Source organism: Danaus plexippus, chromosome 25 (genome assembly GCF_018135715.1).
Source record: "Danaus plexippus chromosome 25, MEX_DaPlex, whole genome shotgun sequence".
NCBI lineage: Eukaryota > Metazoa > Arthropoda > Insecta > Lepidoptera > Nymphalidae > Danaus > Danaus plexippus.
Window position 1 is genome coordinate 1,231,435 of NC_083553.1, and position 13,810 is coordinate 1,245,244.

The window sequence follows — 13,810 nt, forward strand, 5'->3', positions numbered from 1 at the left end:
TAAATAATTTTGTATGAATAATGATTTTACTAAACTAAATAAAATTAATATAAAACATTAATGTACATAAACGTTCGTTATCTCACCTCATTGTTCAATGTAGAAATGTTATTTACATTAAATCACGTATGGTTAAATATTACTAATTATTTTAACCTTTTTGGTAATCGTTTATAATATTCTCAGATTTATATGAAGTTAATAATAGAGACTTCTCATCATAAAAGATATAAATAAAATGAACGAACATGCGGTTAAAACTTAGTTTTATAATTAGGACTGACATTAATGATTTCCACAAAACGCTTGTTAATTTAACAAGCGTTATCGCTGATCTTGAAGTATTTTGTATTTAAAGACCTAAGTTTTTGATTAATTAAATTATAGTTAATATATCGAAACCTTAGAATAACTTAATTAAAAGGATTTTAAGTACAAATATAGATATGAATTTGAAATGACTTTTATGATTTGTGAGCAAAGTTGTAAATTAAAATGTAGAAAATAAATACTGGAAGCAGAAAGTCTTGCTACACATATATATATATATATATATCGTTTTGGTAAAAATATGCTTCTAACTTACATTTAAAGTCAAACTAAAATTGAATTTTGGCAAACCAAAGCGAAGTAAACTATATATGTGACAATAATAATAATTGTTATATACAACATAAAACATTAAATCTTCCGCATCACATTTATAAGCTTTTATATTTCCGAGACCAGATGAAATTGATTTATTGATATCAAAGATAACATACCTTTTTAAAAACGTATTAAATTTTTTAAATTATAACTACAGAAATTTTTATATTTCAATTATTAAGATCTTTGTTTTAATATCAAATAAAATGTTATAGAATAAGAAAAATTAACAAGAATAATTCTTAAAAGAAATTTACACAAAAAGATGATTTATCCTTAATTTCCAGACAACAGATTTGTTTTTTATGCGAAAGGTGGCAAACAAGCAGACGGCCTACTTGATGGGCAGTAGTGACCTTCGTCCATGGACATCCGTAACGTAGATGTTACGGATGGGTTGCAAACCTAGGTTGTTGAGGAAAGGGAGGGGTGGGAATAAGGAAATAACAGGAAAATGTGAGAACAGGGAAAGGGTAACCGGCTCTTTCAATCATCAGACGAAACGCAGCCATTAAAGACTACTTCATGCCGATTTTGCTGTAAGAGGGTGGTAATTCCCCGGTTGAGCCCGCCCATATTCGAGCTATAGTAACTTCCCCACAGCAAGGCTCTTCCAACTAAGATATAAAGATACAAAATGCGTAGAATTAAATTCAATTGCGATTTAAAAGCAAACTGCAATTATATAAAGATAGTTTAGTCCAATGGCTATTGCAATTAAACTATCTTTATGTGTCAAAAACTGTTGAAACTAATTTTCTTTCCATCTGTAGTCATGACTACATTTGTCAGATAATATTCTGCAGAACCAACGGATGCAACATTCATTCATATTTTTTTTCATTTTATGACGTTTAAGGAAGAAAATTATATTTTTTAAGGATAGTATTAGTATCACTAAGTTGAAATATTAACAAAAGTTAGAAAATACGAGAAAAACCCGCTAAATAAGTTGTCTTGATATTGGACAATTTTTTGTACTTTTATTTTGTTTTATGCTACTAGTTTAACAACTTTTATCTGTTTTTCTTTTTCCATTTATCCCCTTAGATTACATGTGTCTGAAAGGATGAAAAACGCTTCATCAGATGGACAGCCTGTTGCTTAAGAATCTACCTAAAAATAAAATAATATTTTTATTCGTGATGGAACTTGAACAATGTATGCGTTTAGCAAGGGATTGTTGATGGTTCGAAGAATTGAATGTTTAAAACTATAATTTTTTGTTATTGTGCTTTGAGAGTCCTTATTTATAATAATTTTAAATATCTTGAAGCCGATTTTATTAAGAACTCAACTAGAAAGACTCACATGTCCTCATGGTATCATAAATTCTGTACATATTTTTAATGCTTCTCTTGTGAAATTAAAAACATTAAAAAGGAAAACCTATCAAAATATAAATTGATATTGAACAGTTATGATAAAACTTTAACATTCTCAATTCGCAATGGATGATCAATCATAGCTGTAAGGGCTATTTTACTTTGTTCTGTTTAATCTGTGCCGTATTTCTGTCGTGGCCGTGCGCGGGAAATCAGTTGTACACCGTTTACGCTTCGCAGTGCATGGCTGATATCGCACGTCCCGCACTGTTTGAATTTCTTGAACTTCAATAAGTGACGTAGTGACACGTTCTGTTTGTTGATATGGAACCTTATTTTTTTTATTAAAAAAAAAGTTTTAGTGATTGTGTGACGACTTATTATTATTATTTTTTTAATATTTTCGAACTCTTGCCAGATGTTGAGCAGGTAAATATTTTTATTATGTTTATGGGTACGACGTACCTGAACCTATCTGAAATGACTTTCCGTTTGCCATAATCTTAAACACCGTGACGAACGTGGAAACGTTCATATCGTATAAACATTGCAGCTAAATTAAAACTGCTTGAAAATCGATAGAATTTTGTTATAATACATACAAATTTTTATTTAAAATTTAATTTAATTTTTATGCCGCTAGAATAAATATCAACAAATTCGTAAGAAGACAAAAGTAACAACAGAATTTTGGCTGTTATAGTTATTTTAAAAATATTAGAAAAGTATCAAGTAGAATTTAAAAAAATATATTGATTGGTTAGCCAGATATACATATAAATAATACCTTTGGCTAAGTTTCAGTAACTTTACAAGTAGTTTCAGCCAGTGGCTCCGCCCACTTGGATATTGGCTACTAATCAAGTCTATTAAAAATTTTACAATTTTTTTTTCATCCGTCTAGCTGTAAAAAGGTAAGAATTACATAGGTACAGTTAAGGACATTGTTATTTTTGATAGAACTATGTTGATATGAGACGAGTCAGTCTTTTTATTTTAAACATCATAGAAAATTACATTTAATATTTGTACACAATTACTTATCTTACACCAATAATTACAATATTAAACCATTAATAAAGATATGTAGTTGTCGGAGAATTTTTTATTATTGAATAAAAATTTAATGTTTTCATATATTTCTTTATGAATTTTTCCTATCTTTGTTTCGCAGAAAAGTCTTTTATCATTTCTTGCTACACTGTGGGAAACGTTTAATCTTTGCGTCTTCTTTTCCCTTTGAAGTCCCAACGCTGGTCGTTTGCTGGAAAACTATGGATGGATTAAAAAAGGGGAAACTGTCTTTTGAGTTAGATATATTCGTGCCTTTGTTAAAAAAAATCTTGACATCCCACTTATTGACTTAAAAAGGCAGATACAATAGATACTTCATAGTGTATATTAATTTTATATAGAAGTGTGTTACTAAAGTATGCTGGATATTTTAAGGTTGGAAACTATTAGCTCTTTACTTTGATATATATTCATTATAATAAAAACCTTCTACATATGTAATTGTAAATAATTATAAAACAATTACGTTTATTAGATTTTAAATTAATTTTAAAAGTCAAGGGCTCGTCGGAAATCGATTAATGGTTCTCGGCTTATAATAATCTCCTATTGCAAAGCTGAAAGCTCATATCGGATATCCTGTAAGAAAAAATATATTCTTCTTTAAATGTATCAACGAGTTATAAATAAAACTCTAACAAAGTTTTGAACTTTTAAGCTTTTGTATTATTCGAAAGTTTGGATTATTTAGTACGCAATTTAAAATACTAGATTAATTTGTACAAACTATTTATATGTATGTTATACAGAAAAATGATATCTAATAAGACAAAAAAATGTTTATCTATTAGCATATAGATTTTAAACATTTCTGGGTTAAATTGCTTGCGCTACAAAGAACACAATCCATAATCTACATTAATACCTCAGAGTGAAATCCATATCGCTTTAATTTTTATGATTCTCTGAAATATTTCCCACAAAATCTTATATAATGTAGATTTGAGAAATATATTGTTATCATTGTCTAACAACTTTCTAGAAAATTGTTTTATTATACATCTTACATAAAAAATAATATTCTAACATCTTCTATAATGTAAATTAAACGAATTAATAGTGTCAGAGTTTTAAATATACATATCGAATGGAAAGATTTTGTGTCTAATAAAGATTATTAAACTATACATATGAGAATATACTCGTAAGTAATGAAAATTTTTCATTTAATGACATTTAATTATTGTTTTTTTTTTTTTTTTTGTGAAAAATTATAACAGATCTAATATAAGTCTGTTTTGTCCTAGATTGTATCTTTATTAAGTACAACTTAATTTTAACGTAATAATATTTTAATTATTAAAATTTTTATTAGTTTAATCGCGGATTTGACGGACTTTTTGCGAGAAATCTTGTTTTTACATAATGTAATCAGAGACAGAGTTTAAAGCTATCACTTTAGAGGAGAAGTTTTAATATATTGAGGAGTTACGATTCGTCCTTTGGTATAAAAATACAAAAAATAAGAAAATCCCCTCCTCATCTATGTTTCAATAAAACTCTTCTTGATTTCCTTAAAGATTAAATTATTACATGAATTATTTATACTTTCAACTTGATCAAATTATAGTCAGTAGCTGATGTTTTTAAACAAGTATTTTTTTAACGCAACTTTGATAGTCAAAAACCAAACGCAAACTATTAATTTTTTCATACTTTTGGATTATATTCTTTATTTAATTACACTTAATGTAATTAAACAACAAGAAAATAACATGTGACTATTTTTTGCGCTAACGTTTAAAAGCTAAAATGATAAGTAGTTGAATATGTAAATAAAAAAATGTATTTTATAACTTTCATGAGACCTTAAATGATTGTCATGTTCTTAGATTTGATAATCAACAAAAAATATTAATTAAACATAATTAAATTATTGTAATAAGAACTGTTACAGAAATTATGACACGATGAGATCTTCTTAACATAAGTCGGATGAAACAAAGACTAGTTGAACATAGCTAGGACTAACGTCTTCTCAATCATGGTATTTACCTCCTAGTCTTATAATATCCTTGTTATATTAATATTTTTTTTGTGTTTTTCAGTGTTTCTTGATTAATATAGAGATGATAAAAATATTGTTTAATACTAAATATAATAAGATACAACAGCATGTTTACTAAGAATAACGTCAAGAGTAACTTATAAATCTAAATAAAACCAAGATTTTCGGATATACTGCGCGTTGTTAATTATTTTAAAACTACTTACTCCCGACTTTTCAAACGAAGCAGACGAGACGGCAGGCTTGATGAAACGTCTCAGATGAGACGTATCACGATGAGACGGTATCGTCTGCACGTGATCGCGCTTGCTACAAAGGAACTAAAAGTATTAAAATAATAAAAAAGCATAGTATATCCGAAAATGTTAGTTTTATTTAAATGAATACAAGTGAAAATCTAATATACAATTAACTTATAAATAATTTAATACAAGATTCTTATAAATAATATTAACTAATGTCACTGAAAGTCATACATCCAAGCAGAACTAAAAGTTGTAATTCTCGCGTCTTCGTACTTATTGATGATATCTGTGTGTTATGACATTATGATCTGCCAATTTAAGCAGAATTTTCCTAGCTTTGATAGATTATAAGATAATATTTATCAAGGGAAGCTAGAAAAACGACATTTTAGTAAAGAAATTTTTTTCCGGGAATTGGATAAATGTTTCGATTTCGTAGCAGAAGTCTCGGATCTCGAAGTTTAGATACAAAATTTTTCCTAAAATCTACATTTATAGCATAAGATTTTTGAAACGATAAACCGAATATTTATTATGGTATCGCGGAAAGATTTTGATGTAAGCCGTCCCTCTTTAATTTTATTAATTAACATAGAAATTAAATGACCAGTTTGAATCATTTCTTTAGATAGAGATTCACTTTTTGAATCCGATAACTTATTTTTGATATAATCCTATAAGATTTTATTCAAAACCGTTGAATGAATTAATCTTAATTTGATTTTTCTCCTCGAAAAACTGATAATCTGATAAAAGATATATATCATAGCAACCTTGCACCTGTTAATTTATTTATCTATATATATACGAAAGATTTTTTACCGACTCATCACGACAACTATGGAACCATAAGGCGTAGAGACTTGAATTATAGTAGAATTATTAGTAGAGGTCAGCTAAGAACGGATTTTAATAAATTCCACTCACAAAGGCAGTTGGAGGGGCGTAACCAATGAATTATTTCCGTTTTTAAAATATAGCTCCAATAAACTCCAAAGTTGATAGGAATATGTGATATAAAAATTATCTATGAGTGAATTTTATAATAACTCATCCCCAATAATGAATGCAGGGGTGGGTGTCAAGAATGAAAATTATAAATAGCTGTTTTTATGTCACGTAAAGCGGGCGGGTTAGTTATTAAATATTTAAGACTTTTTTTACATATTAACTGGATATTCCTTCGATCTTATTCCACCCATTGGTCGAAGTTGGTGAAGCGTAAGTGATGAATTCACTATCTCTGTAACAGACTATTCACGCTTGCCTTGCAGCCATTCAAATTGCAAGTCGAAGGAAACACGGATGCATGCAAGCTATTCCAACAGTTTTCTGTCCGTATTAAAAAATAGGAAGCCGTGTGTTATAACGCCACAGATTCGGTGGATTCCGAAAAAACATTCTGAAAAGTGAAGGAAAATGGACTCCTCTAGTACGTGAAAAGACATGCTTATCTTAATGTAGCTTTAAATTTGTCAAGATTGGTGTCAAATCAAACGGAGGCAGACCAAAACGTAAAATTGTTTCACCTCACCGTGACCTTTTCTTCCAACGCTATTAGACCATATCTGGATTATTACTGGTAATGCAACTGCAATACTAAATTGAAGAAAGAGTAAGGATAATCTTTTTATTACTAAGAAAATACTGCTCTTGGATACTTATAGTTTTATTTAAAAAGCGTAACTTTAAATTAAATTTATATTTACTTACATTTCCGATGATTCTTAATTTCGTTGTTGTTCAGTTCTAATAAATGGATAATCAGAGGTCAGAAGTGAAAAGAGAACCTGGGTGGGGTCTAATTATATTTTTTAGGATTTATTCCAAATAAGCCAATAAAAAGGTTAGGACCTTTGGCAAAGTTGAAAGGGTTCATGTTTCATTAAAGACGGGTCAATCCATTTAATACGTATACATATGTACGTCCGGGTTTAATTTACAGTAACAGATTTAGGTTTTTAAAAATGACATGACTGAAGCCTTTCTGATTATATAAAATACTATCTTTATATCCTATTAATTTCTGATTTATACCATTACTTACTTTCAATATGTACATACATATATTTATACATATATAATAATAAATGTACACCTTCCGTATCTAAAAATTTTCTCTTAATTTTGGCTTGTCTGGCAGAAATCGCTTTAGCGATAAGACCGACTTTGTACACTGTTTTATTTTCTTATTATTCTGTCTTTGTTTCACTTTAAGAAAGTACAGGAAAAAGTATTTTATTACTATCATTATAAAATATTACTGTAACCTACTCGAGTATGACGACTAAAAAATTCCAAAACATTTATTGATTGATTTGATGCAGTTTATATAGCACATAATGTTTGTTATCGGTACACAGAACATCGTATAGTACTAATTAGTAAGTACTAGCTGTTAGTGGTAAATCATGTGACGTTACTGAAATTGCAGAGCTAAAACATAAGCAAAATCTCATTAAAGAGCGGTGATTAATCGTTTAACACTATAAGAAGTGAACAACGTCGGTTAAATTTAATATTTCTTAGGTATTTGTATTATTTATAATACAAGTAAATCTAGATTACATACCGCAATTATTCTACTATGTATAACTCTGTCATATATATTTCTATTACAAATAAATTCTGGAAAAAATTTAACGAATATTAGAATTATAGGAAAGTATATTTATTTTTTCATATACTTTTCCTATGTTTAAAGATAATATGTTATACCCTAAATATCCTTTTCATCTATATTGGAATTTCAAATATTCCATACAGCCTTACGTCGAACGCTCTGCAATATCCTGTTTCTTCTACGCCTCCCTGTATTCAACTGATAAAAACTCTTTTTGAAGCACTTAGTGTTTCCTAAGTGTGTAGATAAACTGTATTTTTATACATCAATTTGTTGTCTGTTTCTTATAAGGTACTTCTGTTATTTACAAATAAATATAGGGTTGTTTTTGTATTAGAAAAATGAATGAATTTTAGCATTATATCGTTCGTTAGTAGAATTTATATCTATTCATTTTATTCCATTTTTTTTTAACAATAATTGCTATTAGAAGAATATTGTTTATTATCAATAAATTTTAGATAGTTAAGAAAAGAGGACAAAAATAAATATTATCGAGAGAGCAAGCCGGGTATAATTTGATAGTTATACGATGGAGGAATCGTTCATAATTAAGACGCCACTAAACACGATTCAAGTAACGAAAATTTAATCTAACTAGCGTTAACTATGTTATGCAAAATGTTAAAAGGACCCAGATATTTCTAATATAACTCGAGCATAATGTTTTAACCCGTCCAAAGTCAAGATAGATTCATCAAGTCAAGAGAAGGCAGATTTAATGGAATAATCACTGTTAGAATAGAAATTGGCTCATCTAAAAAGGGTGAAAAGGTGATTTTTTATCGAAATATAGGATAAAGAAAAAAGTTATGTTAACAGACGGCCGCAGAAATTATAATCAGAACTTAAGATAAAAATTTAATATCTCGTCTTTATTATATATTGACGAATTATTAAAAAAAATACTGAAAACTGAATAATATACAAAAATAATATTTTGTAGAGAACAATTAAAAAAATTAATAATTCTCGATAGCTTGTTTAGTGCATCCCATTGTGTTTCATTTCTATACCTCATCAATTGCAACATAGTATTATTGTGTTCCTACACTTTTTTATACACTTTTTTAGTCTTAAATTTTAGACTCAACAACTTAAAGCTACACATTTTCAAAAAGAATACTACTTCTGTTGAAATACTACTCACAATTTTTGAAAGAATAGTGCTTGAAATATGACTTAATTTAATAATTTAAATAAGCTCCTATTTAGTACATTATTCTCAACGTGTCAACAGAATAGTATTCAGAATTACGACAAAAGACAAATTCATTGAGAAAAGTGTAAGTTTAGTTAAGCTAATCGATTTTTATGTCGAGGGATATATTGAATGATTTAAAATCCTTAGCGTAACTAAAAATATACTAAACATAGTGATTTTGATAGCATACATAATAAACATTATTCTTGTAAAAAATTTTGAGAAATTAGCAATTATAAAATTATCTCAACAGAGAGAACATAATATTTAGATTATTTTATAATACAGGTACAAAATCATCAATATTAATATTAGCATATTAAGAAATTAAGGTAACTTGTATTTATCTCAATCTAGTGTTGTAATTTTACCTTTATATCATTTTTATAATTGAATCAGAATCTTCATAAACAGCGGCGCCTTTCTGAGGGAAGTTTTTTTTTACACTTAAGGTCTCCTTTTCCAGCCGTTCAGGTAAAACATGAGAATAGTCTCCTAAAGTTCTACTAATTAGAACATCTTTACTATTTTTGTCTAGAAATGGTAACATCAAGCCGTCCGCAGACATTCTTAGGGCTAAATCGCGTTTATGTTAAGAAATTTTTAAGCCTGACGAAAGCATAGGTGGTCTTGTTTAGACTTATCCGGCTTACAACATCACGTTTTTTTTTTATTTTACAAATCCGCCTACAAAGTTTGATACAATTTATTTGTCTTACATACTAGGATATTAAGTAACAGCAACAAAAATATGTTTTTTTGTCTCAATTTCAATAGGTAATTTCATTTATGATGCCCTTTCATATTCTTTGTTGACAGTTTTTTTTTTGTTATACAATAGTATGACCCAGGCGTAAACAACAGAAAATTACCTAGAAGTCCAATTGTAGAAATACTTGTCGTTTCAAATAATCTACTATGGAAATATAAGAATTATTTTATTTATTAGTTGAAGTACCCTACTTAAAGGACCATATTTTTTTTTTAATAAAAATTAAAATATATAACATATAACACATTGCAGATTTAAATGTTATGGAAAATGTATTTATTAGATTATGTATTAAAAAGACGATTTCTTTTATCCCATTAACATGGGACATGATAATTTTTTTGGATTAAACTAACGTGTAATAAAAAAAAATATATACAATTATATTTGCTTAGATAAAGCAAAAATACAACGCAATCTTATTTCCTTTTAATTTTTACACGTGCTTTGTATTCTTTATCATATTAGTTACGTTTTTTGATACGCTGATATAATTGTGGTTGTTGTTTTAATTTTTTTCATTCAAATATTCATTTTTTATTTTGTTATTCAAGTCCTTTATTTTTGTGCCGCAGGAATATTTATAAAATACTTAAATTTTCGGTATATTTTTTGCAATTTTGTCCTTTATACACTACAGATAACATCTTTATCGTTTTTTTCTTTGTCTATTCCTCTTGTGTGAAAGATCAGATAGTTAATAATTATCGCTCTTTTAAATAACTATCTAACAAAAAATTTTTAATAAATAATTCCTTGATTAGGAACTTAGTTTTATACACCCGTTTGTACCTTGCTTCGTAATGTTAAAAATTCGAGAAGAAATATGTGAAACAAACGTTAAATAGATTCTCGCTCTAATGAAAATAATTAGATGTAATATTATACTAAGTAAATAAAGTAGATTGATATTAGTTTAATAAAAGTGCTATAGAAATGTCTAGTAATGACATTAACAAAATAGAGAATCTCTTAACTAAAAGAGTATTCTTTTATAATATAGTTTTCCTCCGACTGCAAGAGACTATACAGAGTAAGCCATATCTAAGTATCCTTTAATCCTACAACTCATAGTATAGTAGTTTCTTATCGAAACTTGATCATTGATTGTGTTAAATAATTCATAATAATATTAAATAACTCATAATTATATGTATATTATAATACGCTTTACAATTAAATCAAAGCCACGTGGTAAAGTAAATAAAAGAAAGGTTTTAGTAGACAATAAATTCTCTTATTGATACACGAAAATCGTATTTGCGTTTTCGAAAGGTCCCTTTCAGTATCTCTCACAAATAATGATTTTTTCATCTTTATATAAAGCGGTTTAGATTGAACTATATAATAGGCATCGGTGACGATATGAATTTTATCTTGATATTTCTTTGTTAGTTCTTATCATTACGAATAATTGGTACATAGGATTGTTTGTTATATATGTATAGAATAAACAACTTATTGTCCTATATGTAGTTTTTCTAATATTAGTTATATACTGTTCCTGTACTATTAGTACGAATAGTAGTACGAATCTCTTTTGTTAACAAACACGTTATAAAGTTTTCACTCTCCTTAAAAGTAATATTACTAACTTTCGAAGTTTGTGTATGCGTGTCAAGAATGTGTCTAAGCTCTCAGCCTACGTTGGCATTACCGAAACTACGCTATACAAAATTTGTTCTAAGATATTTTATAACCATATTATGCATAACTTTTTATTCGTGTTGAAACTTCAGTGGGGAAATATATAATCTGTATTTATACAAATACAGCTTACATGACTTTTTGTTACTTTAGACGAAGATGTAAACCAAGCTCATATTCTAAAGACATTAATTTTTAATATACTAGCAATAAGAACATGTAATACTTTCAACTTTTTGTTAGCCGAATTGAAGTAATTTAAAACATAATCTAAAGTTTTGGAGATTTACTATTCCATTATCATATAACACTTTAAAGCCTTCAACATATTTTGCTTGGGTAAAAATGTAAAAAAATATAATGATTATAAACGCTTCAAAACATTTATGTTAAATTTGAATATTATAAAAATTAAATATAATATTTTTGTTTTGTTAAATTAATAATTTCTATAGTGGAGACAAAAAAGTGTGTTAATTAATATTTGATTGATTTTGATTTTAAATATATTTTATAAAGCATATCTTCCATGTCAGATGACCAAAAATATAAAAAAGTAAGCTGAAAGAATATAACAGTCAAAGGAAATTCACGACACGTCTCCAAACTAGAACACGCCTTAGGACTTACACAGAAATTGAAGCTAATATTTTACGACTAGACATTACGATATGATTTAGGAATGTTCATGTGAGTGTTAGCGGTTATAGTTTTCGTTTGAAGAGGAGAGATGACGAATATCGGAAGATGACAGATTTTTTTTCACTTAAGTTCTTATCTACTTACAAAGTTACATCTTTACGTCTTAAAGCATATAGAAGTTATGTGTTATAACTTATTATTAGCAAATTATGTGATAGATAAGTTAGGCGTAATATTTTTTAGAATAACTTAAAATATAGCTAGTGAATAATTCTATTCGTGGGTAATTAAATGAATATGACATATTAAATTAAACATTGATTAAGAGAATAGTAGAGAAGGCTCAGACGCTTAATGGGATCTACTCTAGCGTCATAGAGACCTATTGCGTTTGCAAAGCTGGGGTGACAAATATAAAAAAGAAAAGACATGTAGCTATTCTTTTCAGAGGTAGGCAGAGTGGATAATGATTTCAAAAAATACAAGAAAGTTGTGAAAATATATAATCGAGGGAATCAAATATTGAAAGCATTTAATCTGATCGCTTGCGTGTGGGATGGTCGTAAGGGTTAAGAATGAAAAACTAAAATAAAACAGGCGCCTAAGGTTTTCTTAGAGGATGTTTGTTAGATAAAAAAAGCTCTCATTCAATTACCTTACTATTTAAACATCTTTATTACCATATCTTATAAAAATTCTCTATTTAAAATTACCCTCGAGCGAATCAGATAAAGATATTTATGGCTCATCTTTATGTCCATTACGTGCGATCTCATAATAGGATAATTATCAGCATTAGGTATAAATAAAAAAATGAATACTGATACTTAATGTATATGTTCAAATATTTTAATTGATAGAAACTCTCAGGTAATAGGATGTAAACAAGAGTGTACGTTGTTTAGATAAATGCCCAGCATTTATAAGAAATTTATTAAAATGATGTGTATAACAATCATCTTTCTCATCCGGATCGAACAAGTCAGAGAGGAACAGAAACGGGTAGGGCGACATATAACCATAACACGGCTGTATGTATTATACTTTATCGTAAATTTTGTTTATGCGGCTCGTGGAAAGCTTCAGACTATATTTTTTTGCTATCCTTAAATTATTTCCTTCAAAATAAGAAACAAATAGACAATCCCGAGAGTGTCGAGATTACAGTTTTTTTACAACTTTGTAGACCTACCCTTTCTTTACGTCTCTCTCAAATTGTCAGATTAATGGGATAGAAATGTTTTAGAGAAAATCTGATAATAATTTTTTTTTCTAGTCTGATCAATTAACCTTAAATGCCACCTTATATATAGGTTTAATATTTGGGTATGATACTTTACCGGGCAGCAGATATTTGCTGTGTTAATCTACTTCATTTAAGTAAGTACCAAAATTCCCGCTTAGGCTCCCCTACTAGTTCTGTCGCTTTAAATATTTCGTAGTCACGCTCGGCATTCTAACAGCCTATTGAGGTAAAACCTAAAATATCACAACAATTTTATGAAGCTTGTCTTACTATTTCCTGACTGCATACTTTTCTTTCTTCCTAAAATACCTGGCCTTTAATCATAGAAGATGACGTTGCGAAATATAGTTTGAATAAGGAAGTTATTGTACACATT

General features: G+C 28.1%; 1 protein-coding gene across 1 annotated transcript in view; it reads left to right on the forward strand.

The window, feature by feature from the left end:
- Positions 1–2,006: 2,006 nt before the first annotated feature.
- LOC116775430 (orexin/Hypocretin receptor type 1-like) overlaps positions 2,007–13,810 on the forward strand; it is a 79,835-nt gene continuing 68,031 nt past the window's right edge. Inside the window, exon 1 of the mRNA XM_061524701.1 lies at positions 2,007–2,402. The gene's annotated coding sequence lies outside the window, so the exon portion shown is untranslated. The remainder of the gene's footprint in view (positions 2,403–13,810) is intronic.